The sequence below is a fragment of the Carlito syrichta genome, unplaced genomic scaffold (genome assembly GCF_000164805.1).
Source record: "Carlito syrichta isolate Samal-C Ts95f unplaced genomic scaffold, Tarsius_syrichta-2.0.1 Scaffold316281, whole genome shotgun sequence".
Lineage (NCBI taxonomy): Eukaryota > Metazoa > Chordata > Mammalia > Primates > Tarsiidae > Carlito > Carlito syrichta.
The window spans coordinates 2,765,101-2,780,333 of NW_007260377.1; positions in this window are offsets into that span (position 1 = coordinate 2,765,101).

A 15,233-nucleotide genomic window follows, 5' to 3' on the forward strand; every position below is an offset into this window, starting at 1 on the left:
TTGTGACGATGTCCATCTTACCTAAGGCAATCTAAAGATTTAATGCAATACCCATCAAATTACCAGCAACATTCTTCTCAGATTTAGAAAAAATAATACAGGAATTCATATGGAAATACAAATGACCAAGAATAGCTGCAACAATCCTCAGCTAAAAAAACAAAACAGAAGGTATCACAATACCAGACTTTAAACTTTACTATAAAGCTACAATAATCAAAACAGCTTCGTATTGGTATAAGAACAGGCATATAGACCAATGGAAAGAACTGAGATTCCAGAAGCAAAACCTCAATTCTCAACCAACTCATCTTCAACAAAGCCTCCACCACTCACCACTGGGGAGAGGAGAACCTATTCAGTAAATGGTGCTGGGAAAACTGACTGACCACATGCAGAAGATTCAAACAAGACCCTTATCTATCCCCATACACAAAAATTAACTCTAAATGAATCAGAGACCTAAATGTAAAACCTCAAACCATAAGAACTTTAGAAAATGAAGGACGCACTCTTATGGAAGTTGGAACTGGCATCCAATTCCTGAGCAAAACCAAAACGCACAGGCCATAAGAGATTAGATAGACAAGTGGGACCTCATTAAACTGACAAGCTTCTGCAAAGCCAAAGAAACCATCAAAAGAACAGGGAGACAGCCCACAGACTGAGATAAAGTATTTGCCAACTCCATTTCTGACAAAGGCCTAACATCTAGGATCTACAAGGAACTCAAATGTGCTGAAAAGAAAAAAACAAACAGCCCCATTACAAAGTGGACAAAAGATATGAACAGATACTTCTCAAAAGAAGACATATGAGTGGCCAACAGATACATGAAGAAATGTCCCCTAATCAACAAGGAGAAACAATTTAAAACTACACTGAGATACCATCTAACTCCAGTCAGAATGGCCATCATCAATAACTCAAAAAATAAGAGATGCTGGAGAGGATGTGGTGAAAAGGGAATACTTCTGCACTATTGGTGGGAGTGTAAACTAGTGCAACCTCTGTGGAAATCAGTGTGACGATCCCTAAAAGCTCTAAAAGTCAACCTTCCATATGACCCCGTAATATCCCTACTGGCAATATATCCTGAAGAACTCAAATCACTCCATAAAAATATACCTGCACACGTATGTTTATCGCAGCATTGTTTACAATAGCAAGATCATGGAACTAACCATGCTGTTCATCAAAAGAAGACTGGATTTTAAAAATGTGATACATATACACAATGGAATATTACACAGCCATTAAAAAGAATAAAATCATGAATTTTGCAGCAACCTGGATGGAATTGGAGTTTATAATACTGAGTGATCTCCCACAAAAACAAAGGTCTGAGTATCACATGTTCTCACCCATCAGTGGACCTTGACCAACTATCATAATACCATAAGAAAAGGATTGACAGTGGCAGGAAACTATGGGGGGGGGCAGGAAGGAGGAGGGAGGTGGGATTAATGGTAGTCAATATATGTCTGGGGACGGCGAGGGCACACCTCATCAACAAGGATACCTACACAATGCATATTTGTATACCTAACCCTTAACTGTACCCCACAATTTTAAAATAAAAATACCTTTAAAAAAAGAAATAAAAATAGATTTACTGTAAGGCCCAGTATATCCCCAAAGGAAAATAAATTTTCCTTTAAAAAGATACCAGCAATTGAATATTTGTCTAAAAATTTCAAAGGTGGTTTACAGACAGAAATGGAATTCAAACATCTTTGTGTTTACTGCAACACAGTGTAGACCTCTTATTTTCCATCTATGGATGTAAATCTTCACAGGTAATAAAATCACATATTAATGATGAATGGAGACCCTCTCCTATTTTAAAAAACGCAATTCCAGATGATAGGATAGAACATTTGTAAGAGGAAAATATATATGAATGTGGACTTGTCTAAATCCCATTTACTTAAATAAAAGCAAATTTGAATATCTAGGTAGACTGCTATAAAATGGAAGGAGATAAACTCTACTGGCTAAACTATCTCAAAAGACATATTGCTTCCCTTCTATTTCATTCTTTCTTGGATGTGTCTGCACTGTTTAATAGAATGACTGAACTAGATAATTATGTGGAGGCTGTGTGACCAAACAGGAAAATGGAGTCACATTTTCATTGTCCAAGGAGTAGCTTCTTGTTCTAAATTTGCCTTTGCATGACTACATTACAATTTTTCCACCAAATATTTTACTTCTGTGCATTGCTGAAGAAAGCAGGGAATATATTTACAGATAATTATATTTTTATTTCTTTTAAAAAATAAATTCAAAACGAATTACTGTTATGAGATTCTTGCATTTTCTTAGAAAAATCCCTTTCCTAAGAAATAAATCTAGAAAGAACACTTCAACTTCATCCATATCAGTATCTCACATCCTTCCCCTTTGGCACCATCAGTGTAAATGCATCTCATTCTATTTTCATTTTCATTGGCACAAAAAAGGACTAGCAGTTTCTTTCTGGCAGCCAGCAAAGCAAAAAACACGGCATTCAGTTATTAAAATTTAAAGTGTTCTCTCTCTCTCTTTTTTTTTTTTTTGGCAATTCTAACTGTGACTCACAGTTCAGAAGTGGTGAAAATGGAGGTGTTACTTATAATTGTAAAGTTGCTTGCTTAAGACCATAAAAAAATTCAGATACTGAAAGGAAGTTCATTTCCTCTTCTAAATAATTTCTCTAATCTCTGATAAAACCTTCAAGTATAATCCTAAATAATACTTTACAGGACTTATTTATTTAAAAAATAAAAATGACAGACGAGGAGTAACATTTACAAAAGAAATTTATTTGGGAGGAAAATGTTGCACATGAGAACTTGCCTTCTATTTCAAGATTCAATACAATTTCCTAGATTTTATATAATAAGTAGCAACTTGAGGAGGAACAAAGAGAACCTTCAGTGCCAAATCATACAGTTGAAAACCACATATCCTCCCAAGAATGATGATCTATAATTAATGCCAATCATTTGAGAAAGATTAGAAACGATATACAGCATCCCAGAGGAAGAGTGTAATGATTTCCACCTACTATTTTGATGGAGAGAAACGGTGATTAGAATCGATGAAAGATCAGGTTTTGGGATAATGAGGGTGATGATGAGGACGATGACTCAGAGCACTCGAAAACACAGTTTAAGTAAAGATGATAAAAAATAATCAAAGACAATGAAACATTCATTTTAGGTTAAAATAATAATTTAAATTATTATTATAATCTACTTTTTTGAATGATTTGTATTTTCTTGTACCCGTTCTGGCTAAATGTTAGTCTTAGACTAAGCCCAAGCATTTTTCTTCGTGCTTAGTGTCACACTAGACTAATGACTACCACTGGATGGATTTACACAAGAGCATGTAGCATTTACCAAGATAGATTAAACATCTTGTTTGGACATTCTATAGTGCTTTATATATCCTTATTACATCTCTCCCATTAGCTCACTTTAGCACCCCCCAAAACAACATATCCAATGTTATTTTATTTTAATTGTTTTTTTTGAGTTGGAGTCTCACTCTGTCGCCCAGACTGGAGGGCAGTGGCCGCTCCCGGCCACCGCAGCCTCGACCTGCTGGGCTCCGGCCATCCTTCCGCCTCAGCCTTCCGAGTAGCCGGAACTACAGGCATGCGCTACCACGCCCGGCTGCTTTTTTGATTTATTGTAGAGATGAGGTCTCACTGCCCAGGCGGGTCTCGAACCCACGGGCTCAGGCAATCCACTCACCTCAGCCTCCCAAAGGTGCGGGATTACAGGCTGAGGCACCGAGCCCGGCTCCAGTGTTATTTCATATTTATTTATTCTTGTGTAACAAAGTACCCCAAAACTTTGTGGTTTAAATAAATGGCTTATGTTTCTTTAGGTTGCTTCTATTCAGTTGAATTGTTATGTCTTTTCATTGCAAACAGTGTCTAGGGATACAGTCATCTGGATGCTTAAGTGTGTTGGGCATTCAAGGTGGCTTTCTTACTAAGACGTTTGGTTCACCGGTGCTCTTGTTCCTAGCACTCTATGTATAGCATCTGATTCCCATGTCTAACTGTCATGGTTTGGCGTCCCATAACATGAAGGTCTCAGGACAACTGTACTCCTAATATAGACCTGGATTGCAAGGAGAAGAATCAAAGCTAAAGGTTCAATTACAGGCTATATCTGGGACTGGCAGAGTCAATTTGGTTATATTTTATTTGGTGAAAGCAGTCACTGGGCCTAGCCAGATGCAGGAAGACTGAAAAATAGACTTCAATTCTTAGCTGGAAAGTGGCAATGCTACAATGCTGAAGAGCAAGTAAGATGGGAAATACTGTTGTAATAGAAACTACAATCCATTCACTATTATTTCAAATTTCTGAACCTCACCCTTACTTTCTTCCTCATTTGTACACCAGAACTTTTATACATGATCTCACTTCTTACTATAAGGCTTTCAGCTCCTGCATGTATCTTTCTTTTCCTCTCCTGTCACAAATGGGTGAAGATCTGCTCCTAACAATGGTCCCACATCTGCTACGGATTTCATCCCTACATTCTTTCTTGGCACCTCATCAACCTACTTACTTCTCTTTAAAATCTTTGACTTCCTTTTTTCTACTGTTTAATTTCCTGTTCACGAAACATGACTCAATTTTCTTCCATTGTTAAAACAAACAAGCAGACATTCAATAAAACAAAGCAGAAGTTTCTCTCTCTCTCAATGTACCCATTCAATTCCCATGACGACGTACTACTACTTACCTTCTATCTTTTGCCTTAAAACATTTTGCAAGAGTCATTATCATTCACTTTCTCTATGTATTCTCTTCTAAAGAAGCTTGTGCCAGGGTCAAAAATGAAGTCTCTAGTTTCTAAATCAGAAGGGTACGCTTTAGTTTTTATCATACAAGAACTCTCAGCTGTCTTTGACAAAATAGACCATTTTGTTCAGGCTTAAAATACTCTGAAGCATTGCTGCTTCTGCCTCAATATCTTACAATAGTTTCAGAGAAAAGTTCTTTCTGAATTTATTTAAATTTGCCCAAGGCCTAAAGAAGAATCAGCAGGCAAAATTGATGACCTTCTCCTCCAGTGTAAAGGGCTCAGTCAGGTCAAGTTCATTGTGTGTGGGTTCTTTATCTTTTCTGTCCCGGGAGTTTTCTGAATCTCTTAATAGAATTCTTGTGATCCATCCCCACCAGCACATTAGATAGTTTTGAGTCACAGTTCAGGTTAGCTGGTACCATTAATGTACTGAATGAATAAACAAAATTTCATTCATGAAAACATTTGGAAAATAGAATCAACAGTCAACTTAATAAATTTTAATAAAATTTTAACTTCTTAAAATATAAAATGCTTCCTTCTTGGCAAATGCACTTGGCCCAGTGTCATACAAGTCACATAAAATCAAGTGTCATACAACATTAATTGGAAAATAAAATTAAAAGTACATCAATAACATGATCTCTTTTTCATGAGTTGTTTAAAATTTAGCTATAGAAACAAATCCATGAGCCTTTTAAAACGCTGAAACTATTTTTATAAAAACTCAAAGTGAATTAAATCATTATTTTATTGTATAATTAAATAAAACCCTAACGAGGCATAATGAATTGCTCAGACCTCTATCAACTCTTTGGTTTAATGCTTCACTGCAACTCTAGCAAGTAGAAATAGAAATAAAAAATGAAATTTGGTATATTTTGTACCATGAAATAGACTGTGACTATAAGTTATTTTACATAATTTAGTAAATAAGAATAAAAAACAGGATTTCTGTTGCCTAGTTATTTAGAAATATCAGAATGTGGAAGAATTTAGAGTCATGATTAGGATTCAGAATTCTCAAATAAAATTAAATTCTCCATTGCATGGTTTCAAACTGAAAAAAAATTTTAAGGGATCCCACTTAGCAGGGAATGCTAACATTTGACTCATTATTATCTATATTCAAGAATCATTGGTGATATAACATATAAATAATCATGTTAAAGTATAATTTGTGACACCATATTTCTAATGTGCTGCCCATACAAATCTTTAGCATGTAATAAATCAAATAACTTTATAATAACATTTACTTAATACTACATTTGCATTATCAAGAATTAGTACAAACTCGATTATTATTTGCGTGAACTATTCCATGTTTTATTTTTGTTCTATTCAAAATATAGTACTTAGATATATTCACAGAGCCCTGTGTGAATTGAACGCCAGACCCAGAGAAAATCAATAATTTTTACAGAAAGAAAATCAAATCAATAATTAGCAATTTGTTAATTTTTTATAGAAAATAAATTTGAAAAATGAGGCAATCATGTAAAATATGGGAAATATTAATTTATTTACACTGTTTTTATGTTTTTACATTACTTAAATCAACATTTTTTAAGACTATAATTACCATAAATGTCCATAAAATTTAAGGCATATATCAGAATATATACCAAATACTATGATTATCTACTTTGTATAGAAAAACTAAAGGTCTTCAAAAAGTATGGTAATCTTAAGTTTTTAAAATAATTTTTTAACTGTGCATATTATATATGTGTGTGTGTGTGTGTGTGTGTGTGTGTGTGTGTGTGTATAGCTATATAATGACATACGTATAGTGACATATGATATTACTTAGTTTAAAATTTGTGTCATGGCTACCCCTTAGTTTATATTTTGGTAAGAAAAATATTTTTAAAATCAGTAATATGGTGACCTGTATGAACTCTCTGGTAACGTTTTTTGTTTGTTTGCTTTTTTTTTTTTTTTTGATAGAGAACAAAAAATATAAAAATTGCAAAGATCAGCTGGGAAATAATTGTTTTAGAAAGAGAAAGAAGGTATAAGGGAAAATAAAATCGAACCTAGCAAATTTATATTTAAGTTTTGTTTTGGCCAGTAATGTAGCAGTTATAAAATACAGTATATGCAAATAAATTTTTTTAAAAAGCATTAGTCAGAATTATATTATTTGCTATTCAAATAATTGAATTTCCTAATAATATTGAAATTCTTAATATTATATAAATCTTTCAGTAAAGACTGACAAACTTAATAACCGTTTTTGTATTTAATAGTTAAAAGTCTCCATCAATAAGGATATCTGATCTCAAACCAGGCAAAGTGGGGACCAAAGGGAGTCCCAAACTTTACCTGTATCATGTCCACTTGTATACTTAATCCTGACTAGTACCCCACATCTTTTAAGATAAAATATAAATTAAAAAAAAGAGTAAAGGCTCTAAAATCAGACTATTGTGAGTGTGAATACCAGTTTAATTAAGTATTGCTTTTGTGGTGGTGGACAAGTTGCCAAGTCTTCGTTTCTGAGCCTTAATTTTTATTTTTTTTATTTTTTATTTTTTGAGTTGGAGTCTCACTCTGTCGCCCAGACTGGAGTACAGTGGCCACTCCCGGCCACCGCAGCGTCGACCTGCTGGGCTCCGGCGATCCTTCCGCCTCAGCCTTCCAAGTAGCCGGAATTACAGGCATGCGCTACCACGTCTGGCTGATTTTTTGATTTATTGTAGAGATGAGGTCTCGCTGCCCAGGTGGGTCTCGAACCCACGGGCTCAGGCAATCCACTCACCTCAGCCTCCCAAAGGTGCGGGATTACAGGCTGAGCCACTGAGCCCGGCTAGAGCCTTAATTTTTAAAAATCTGTACAAAAGTCTTGGCAGTAGCATCAGTCTCATAAAGGTGTTATAAATATCATATGATAAATGGAAATAAAATAGTTATGCCAATGTCTAATAAAAGATATAGTCTAAATATATTTGTTAATGTCATCTTAATCATTTAATTATCTGCCTAGTGTATTCCAAAATTATATCATTCAAATTTACTTTCACAGAGTAACTTACTTGACTTGTCTGTTATCCCTTTTGATTAATTTCTATCTTTATTTCCCTTCCACCATTTTCTTGATTCATTTAGTCTCAATTGCACTTCTCATGTCCACAGGCAAGGCTATAACATGATTGTTCTCATATCCACAGGCAAGGTTATAGCATGATTGCTATTGACTAAATTGTGCTCCTCTCATATATATATATGAATATGTTGAAGCCCTAATACTCAATACACCTCAGGATATGATGATTTGGAAACAGAGTCTTCAAAGAAGTAATTAATGTTAAATGAAGTGATATGGGAGGGCCCTATGTCAATATGACTGATGTTCTCATAAGAAGAGGGAGAAACACAAGTATGCTATCTCACATAGGGAAGATCATGTGAGGACCCAGTTATGGAATAGCCATCTGAAAGGCAGGGAGAGAAGTCTCAGAAAAAACTTACCCCAATGATATCTTCATCTTGGACTTCTAGACTTCAGAACAGTGAGAAAATACATTTTTTATTGTTTAAGTCACCCAGTCTGATATTTTCTTATGGCAGCCCTAGCAAACTAATACTGTGACTATAATAACACAGAACTGCACCATTTCTAAACTTTTCAATGTAAATTTTAGTTTCTGTTCTCACTCATTCTTCCCCTGTAACACACGTCCACATTTAGTGGATCTGATTTTTTTCCTTACGACCATGCATTCGTCAAAATGTCTATGTATTGGTATTCATCATTCTCCCTGTAGTCTTAATCTTCTTATCCAGTCCATATTGCACTGTTAGTCACTATATCCATAATACCCTTATTTTGCTCTGGCCTTTATTATATCAGTCCTAAAACTCCCTATGTTGGAACAAGCCTGTCTTCTGGTGTCACTGCATTTTTGCTAAAGTCATTAAAAATGGATGATAGTCTTCTTAAATTCCTGATATCCAAACTTAGATGATCCCTCATTGTTAATTTGTACTCATTTAAATTATTTTCCTAAATACATAATCCAATGTGCTTTGCAGTCTTTTTCCACTTTCCTTAAGCTCCCTAGTCAGACTTGCATTTGTCTTCTTATTAGCTTCCTCAGCACATTGAATGAGGCAATACACGTGCAAACACACAGGCACACACAAACATACAACATCTGTACACTTTCTCACAGAGCTCAAAGATTTCCTATGAACTTTATATTTCATCCATCATATTTATTTTGGTTTCCCAAGATTTTATCTTACTGCCATCCACCTTTTCTTATTTCTCTTCATTTCATCCTTATAGAGAGATTGTTCTGTCTAGGAGACAATATCCCTGGCTTTAAGTGTCAACTGTAAAACTGTTTTGTCTGATGTTCCTTCGACTCCACACACAAAAGTTGTGGGCATATCCCTTCCCAGCCTTGGATCCATGCCAGATAAACAAAGCAACATACTCGCGTTCTCTGAGCTTAGTGGAAGAAGTTGAGACTTCTCTCTTAAGATCAGTTACCCTGCTTTCTTATTCTATCCTCTTACTTTCGAAAGCTGACCTAGACTACAATTAATTGGAAAATGTAAAATATTTTTTTTTCAGTATAAACGTTCAGAGCAATCTTTATGCATCAAAATTCTATTTATGTTAATCTACCTACTCCTTATTCTGTTCTATCTTTGAGTCAGAAGTGACTTTCATTTTCACCCAAATCAATTCCTCCATTTTTGTCCTCAGTCCGATCTCTTTCTATCTTTGGGGATTTTGTTCTGTTATTTTCTTATTCTGCCATGTGTCTCAAAACTTTCTCCATGGGATCCTTTTTAACTACAAAAACGCTTATGATTTTCTAGTCTTTAAAAGTCTTCTCCCTTGCCATCGCTCTCATATAATGTCTTCTCTCTTTCATCATAATTGACATCAAGTTTCTCTGCCTCTTCTTTAACTCTTTACCAGTCATTTGTCATATTACTCTTTTAACATAACAATGACTTCACAATGGAAACTTTCATAGCATTTCCAGAAACTTCTTCAACCTTGACCCAATAGCCTTTTATAAAGCATTCTACTTTTCTAGATCTCTAGTCTCTTATACAGAATTTGAAAATTTGGGAAATTGCTAATGAGAGTCACTTCCTATAAATTGCAAGAAAATATGAAGATTTAGAGTTCAAAATGAGGATGATTATAAGACAGTGTATGTCCCTTATTAGTCACTTGGCCTTAGGGGATATTTCTATGGAAATCATTAAAAGATCTTCAGGATTTAAAAATATAAAAACAAAAAAGGAGAGCTGTTTTGCTGATATCTCCATGAAACCCTGAATCACAAATAAGACTCTGGTGGCTGGGCAAGAAAAGAGCAATGAGTGATGGGTGATCTTCCTACTTCACAAACTATTAGAACATTCATTCATTCTTTATATAATTTATAATATAATTAATACATGACAATTCATTGTTTTGTAACTTAAAGCATAAGAGTGCACACATATATTTTTGGGATTTTTCTGACAACAGTTATTAATGCTTAAAAAATGCTTATATCTTTAAACACAATATTCTTACTCCTGAAATTTATACAAAAGAAATAAATTGAAATTACATAAAGATATATGTAAAGGGATGATTATTCCAGCATTATTTTATAAGCAGCAAATATTAGAGTTCTGGTCACTAATAAAAAAGAAAAATAGACAAAATATAGTATGAGCATACCATGAAAATACATACCATGGAAAACTACACAGCAATAAATATAATACATATGAATTATTCCTATTTGGTTGGGAGAGTTCTCTAAGCATTTTTAAGTTTAAAAAGCCATGTTTAATAAAAATTGTGTATCACAAGATATATTATGTGTGAGGGTTAATTTTGTTTGTCAAATGACTGAGCCACAGGTTTCCCAGATATTTAATCTGAAATTAGTCTGGGTGTATCTGTGATAGTGTTTCTGGATGAAAATAGTAATTTAATTGATAGACTCAATAAAACAGATTGCTCTCCCTGATATGGGTGGGCGTCATCCAATCTGTTGAATGCTTGATAGAACAAAAAGGCCAATTTTCCCATGAGTAAGAAGGATCTTTTGCTGACTTACTGCCTTGAACTGAGACTTGGATTATTTCCTACCTTTGCATTTGAACTGAAATATAAGCTTTTTCTAGGTCTTAAGCCTGCCAGCACTGGGACTTGAACAACATCACGGCTCTCCTGACTCTCTAGCTTGCCAATCGTACTACTTGGAACTTGTCAGTCTCTGTATATATACAGCTTATCTGAGCTGTTTTCTCTAGAGAACCCTAATACAAGGTTGATATACTAACTCAAAGCATCGGACTGTGAAGTCAGATTCATACAAATTAAAGATTTTAGCCAAAATTAAGCTTTACCATATTTCTAAGTATGCAAGCTATTACGAGGTGCAAGCAACTCTGGATGACATTGAGAACAGGAACACAACTCACCAGGTGCCTCTTTGCCACATTAAAAGTATGTTGTAGCCAACATTGAAATGTTTTTTTTTCGAAGTAATCACTGTAGCCACAAAAATTAAACTTACAAAAAAAAGTCACCTCAGTTATGAACCATCTCCATTTTAATCAGATGGCAACAAAGCTCATATGACAATTTCCTGGGGGGAGTGGGGGTCGTGATTTGCAAATGTCCCTACTTTGTTTGTCAAAAAGTGTGTCATTACCATGTGTTTAAGGAAGGTAGACCAGGTCACCTGTCTTTTTTCTTTCCTAGAGATGTGACTGCTTTCTCATGATTCAGGATAAAATGGCCAGATGGCAGACAGACATGCTGTTTTCATCACTTATTTTTCAGGTGCTGATAGGAATAATCACACAGGTAGTTGAAGAAGAGTCAAGCAAAATAATTTAATAAATAAGTTAGTAACTAACTAAAACATGTTTTATTGTTAGGACACACTCCCAGTAGGGTCTCCAGAATGTGGTCCATTGCCACGTGAAAGATGCAAAGAATTGTACAGAAGTTAGATTAGAAAATAAAGTTTGTTTAGAAAGCAAATTAGAGAGAGGGAGAGAAAAAGAAAGAGGAGATTCACCTCCCTAAGGTAGGGGAAGAAGCCAAAGCCAGGAAAAGAGCACATGGCCGCACCACAGTCTAGGATGGCAATGACCACTGGTTGCTTGTGGTTGAGTTCTTTTAATCTTTCCCTTTGATGGGGGAAGGTGATTAAGGTGATTTGGTGATGGTCTGCTCCACTACATCATGAAAGGCAAGTAAGGGCAGGTACTGACATCAGGTGATGGACAACAGTCATATAGGTGAGTTAGTCACATTATTGCTGTCAAGGTGGTAGGCTAGATGGGAGGAGACAAGGGGAGGGATTTTTCCTGCAAGAGACCTGTCAGACATTTCCAATCCACAAGTTCCTCAGTAAAAAGGTGGTTTTATTAGCATTTCTATGACTTTGGCCAGCTAAGAGGTGACCTTTGAACTTCTGTCTTAGACAAGTAACCCGAAAGTTTCTTAGAGATTATTATTATGCTAAACCATGATTTGAAAGGTTGGACTGACTTTGTCTTGCATCTGATGGAGATTTGCTGTGGGGTGGGATAGGTTGCCAGCTTGGCCTGCAGTAAAATGTCTGAACACTTTCTACAACCTGCCTATTGGAAATTTATTTATGTTTAACCCTGTGTTAGATTCAAAGTGTGTCAGCCTAAGCAAAAATGACTATGCTGAGGAGATGTGAGAACTAAGTTTATTCTAAGTTTCTCAGGGTCCCTCCTGTCATTTATAAAAAAGGAAAACAGTATATATGATAAAGCTTCATTTGTATAAAATAGTTACAAAATAATCTAGACATGTATTTTTAAATGTTTCTCATAACAACGGTTATAGCACCTTGCATATTATAGGTATCTAATAAATATTTACTAAAATAATGCTTAAATGTCCTGTGAATATTTCAAATAATCAAATTTTTTATTACATTACATTATAATAAGCATAATAACATTATTTCAAAGTTAAATGTTGTCCAACTTTCCATGTAAATACTTTTTTTGGAGAATTTTGGTGGAATGGATTAGACTGAGCAGAATAAATTTCACAAAAAGATTATGAGAATCTTATTTACCATGAACATTAGTCAGAGACTAAAAGAGAACAAAAAATATGATCCCCACTTCATAAGTTGCTGTGGAAAAGTGTTAGAAGTTTTGAAATTATGAACATTATCATTCTCTGATTCTCCTAATGCACCTGCGAATCCCATCTCTGATTCATGTTGTGAATTCACATTATTCTTAACCTGGTTTTCTCAGAGTAACAGTCTAATGGTCCATATTTGTGAATAAAGATGTTGCAAGAACATCAAAATATTTTTTATGCTACCACATATAAAATAAGAAAAAAAAATGCGATAAAAAGTTTATTTTTTTATTTTTTGAGTTGGAGTCAGTCGCCCAGACTGGAGTGCAGTGGCCGCTCCCGGCCACCGTAGCCTCGCCTGCTGGCTCTGACAATCCTTCCGCCTCAGCCTTCCGAGTAGCTGGAATTACAGACATGCACTACCACGCCCGGCTGATTTTTTGATTTATTGTAGAGATGAGGTCTCGCCGCCCAGGCGGGTCTTGAACCCGCGGGCTCAGGCAATTCACTCACCTTAGCCTCCCAAAGGCCCAGGATTACAGGCTGAGCCACCGACCTGGCTTCATCATTTTTATACTGTTAGAGAATTGATTGGCAGGTTTTTACTTTAGACTTCTTATTTTTGAGTATCTATAAGTGCACACCCAATGAATTGACTCAATTAATTGAACTGAAATGTTATCAACAAGACACAGTTAAGAGTTGTTGATGTCACTTTTTTCATAAAGTATACTTCCTAAAATCTCAATGTCTAACTATTTTGAAAAATGCAGAAAAAAATGTTTAATGGGTATATAATTTTACCTGGGATTTTTTTTTTTTCAGGGCATAGCTGCACTAAATTAAACATAGTAGAAATTTATTGCGTATAAAATATATTTTTAATTCCTGGAATTAGTTCATTAATGAATATAAGTTATTCTTCAAAACTAAAAAAACAGTTGAATCTGTATTAGGAAAAAAATATGGACCAAATTGCATTCTGAAACCAGAGGTCAAATAACTCAAGAATGAGTTAGACTGAAAACATTATTCACTATTAATGTTTTTATATGTTCTATTATATTCTATTTATATCATTCCCTGCTCTTAGAGTACAGTATTCTATTGTCCACCCTCCACTTCACAGTATATACACACATACTTTTGCATTCAAATTCTACTTGTTTCAAACCTTTTTTAAAAACATGGGAGAGGATTTTTCCCTGAAGCATAAACCTTGTGTTTGCTCAGTACCTTTTACTCCTTATATGTGTGTGCCCATGACATTCATTTTGAGCTGTTTTGTTGTAAATTATTATTACAATTCCAACACGCTTGCAACATACCATAGAGGAAATTCCTGCAGGGATTTCTTATATACAGTAGTCCCCATTACCCGAATTTCATTTTTTCCCCATTTTTAGCTATCTAGATTCAATCAAATTCCAAAAATATTAAATGGAAATAGATAATTCACATTTATAAATTTCATACCATTATGAATAGCAGGATGGAATCTCTCACCATCTACTTGGTAATTCCTCATCAGAAGAAGAGTAAATGCTGCACAATAAGATATTCTGAGAGAAAGAGACCACAGTCACATAACTTTTATCATAGGATATTGCTATAATTGTTCTATTTTATTATTAGTTATTATTGTTAATCTCTTACTGCGCTTAATTTATAAATTAAATTTTATCATTGATATGTATGTATATAAACAAACATAGCTTTATATAGAGAGAGTTTGGAACTATCTGCAGTTTCAGGCATCCACTGGGGTCTTGTAATATATACCCAGGGAAAAAGGGGACAACTGTAATACCTATATTATAATCTCTTGCCCATAATAGTTGATAAAAAGTTGTCCAGTAGCAATAGAATGTAGTATTTTTTTTCTAATTTGATTCAGTCAGATTTTGAGTAACTCATATTTCTATCATATTAGAATGTCTGTATATGACATAATCTCTGTTTTCTGTTCTCCACAACCCCCATCCAGTATAAGTACTCATGGTTAGTTTACTTTAGAAAGGAAAAGGCACAATCTAGATTCATGCATTCCTCATTTTCTCCATAGAAGATCTTACAATAGTTGTTGAAGAAAAACAATGTACTCTGTAAATTTTACCTGGGGATTCAAAATTATCTGGTCTTACTCAAATCCAGTATAAGTACTCATAGTTACTTTACTTTAGAAAGGAAAAGGCACAATCTAGATTCATGCACTCCTCATCTTCTCCACAGAAGATCTTGCAATAGTTGTTGAAGAAATGTAATGTACTCTGTAAATTTTACCTGGAGATTCAAAATTA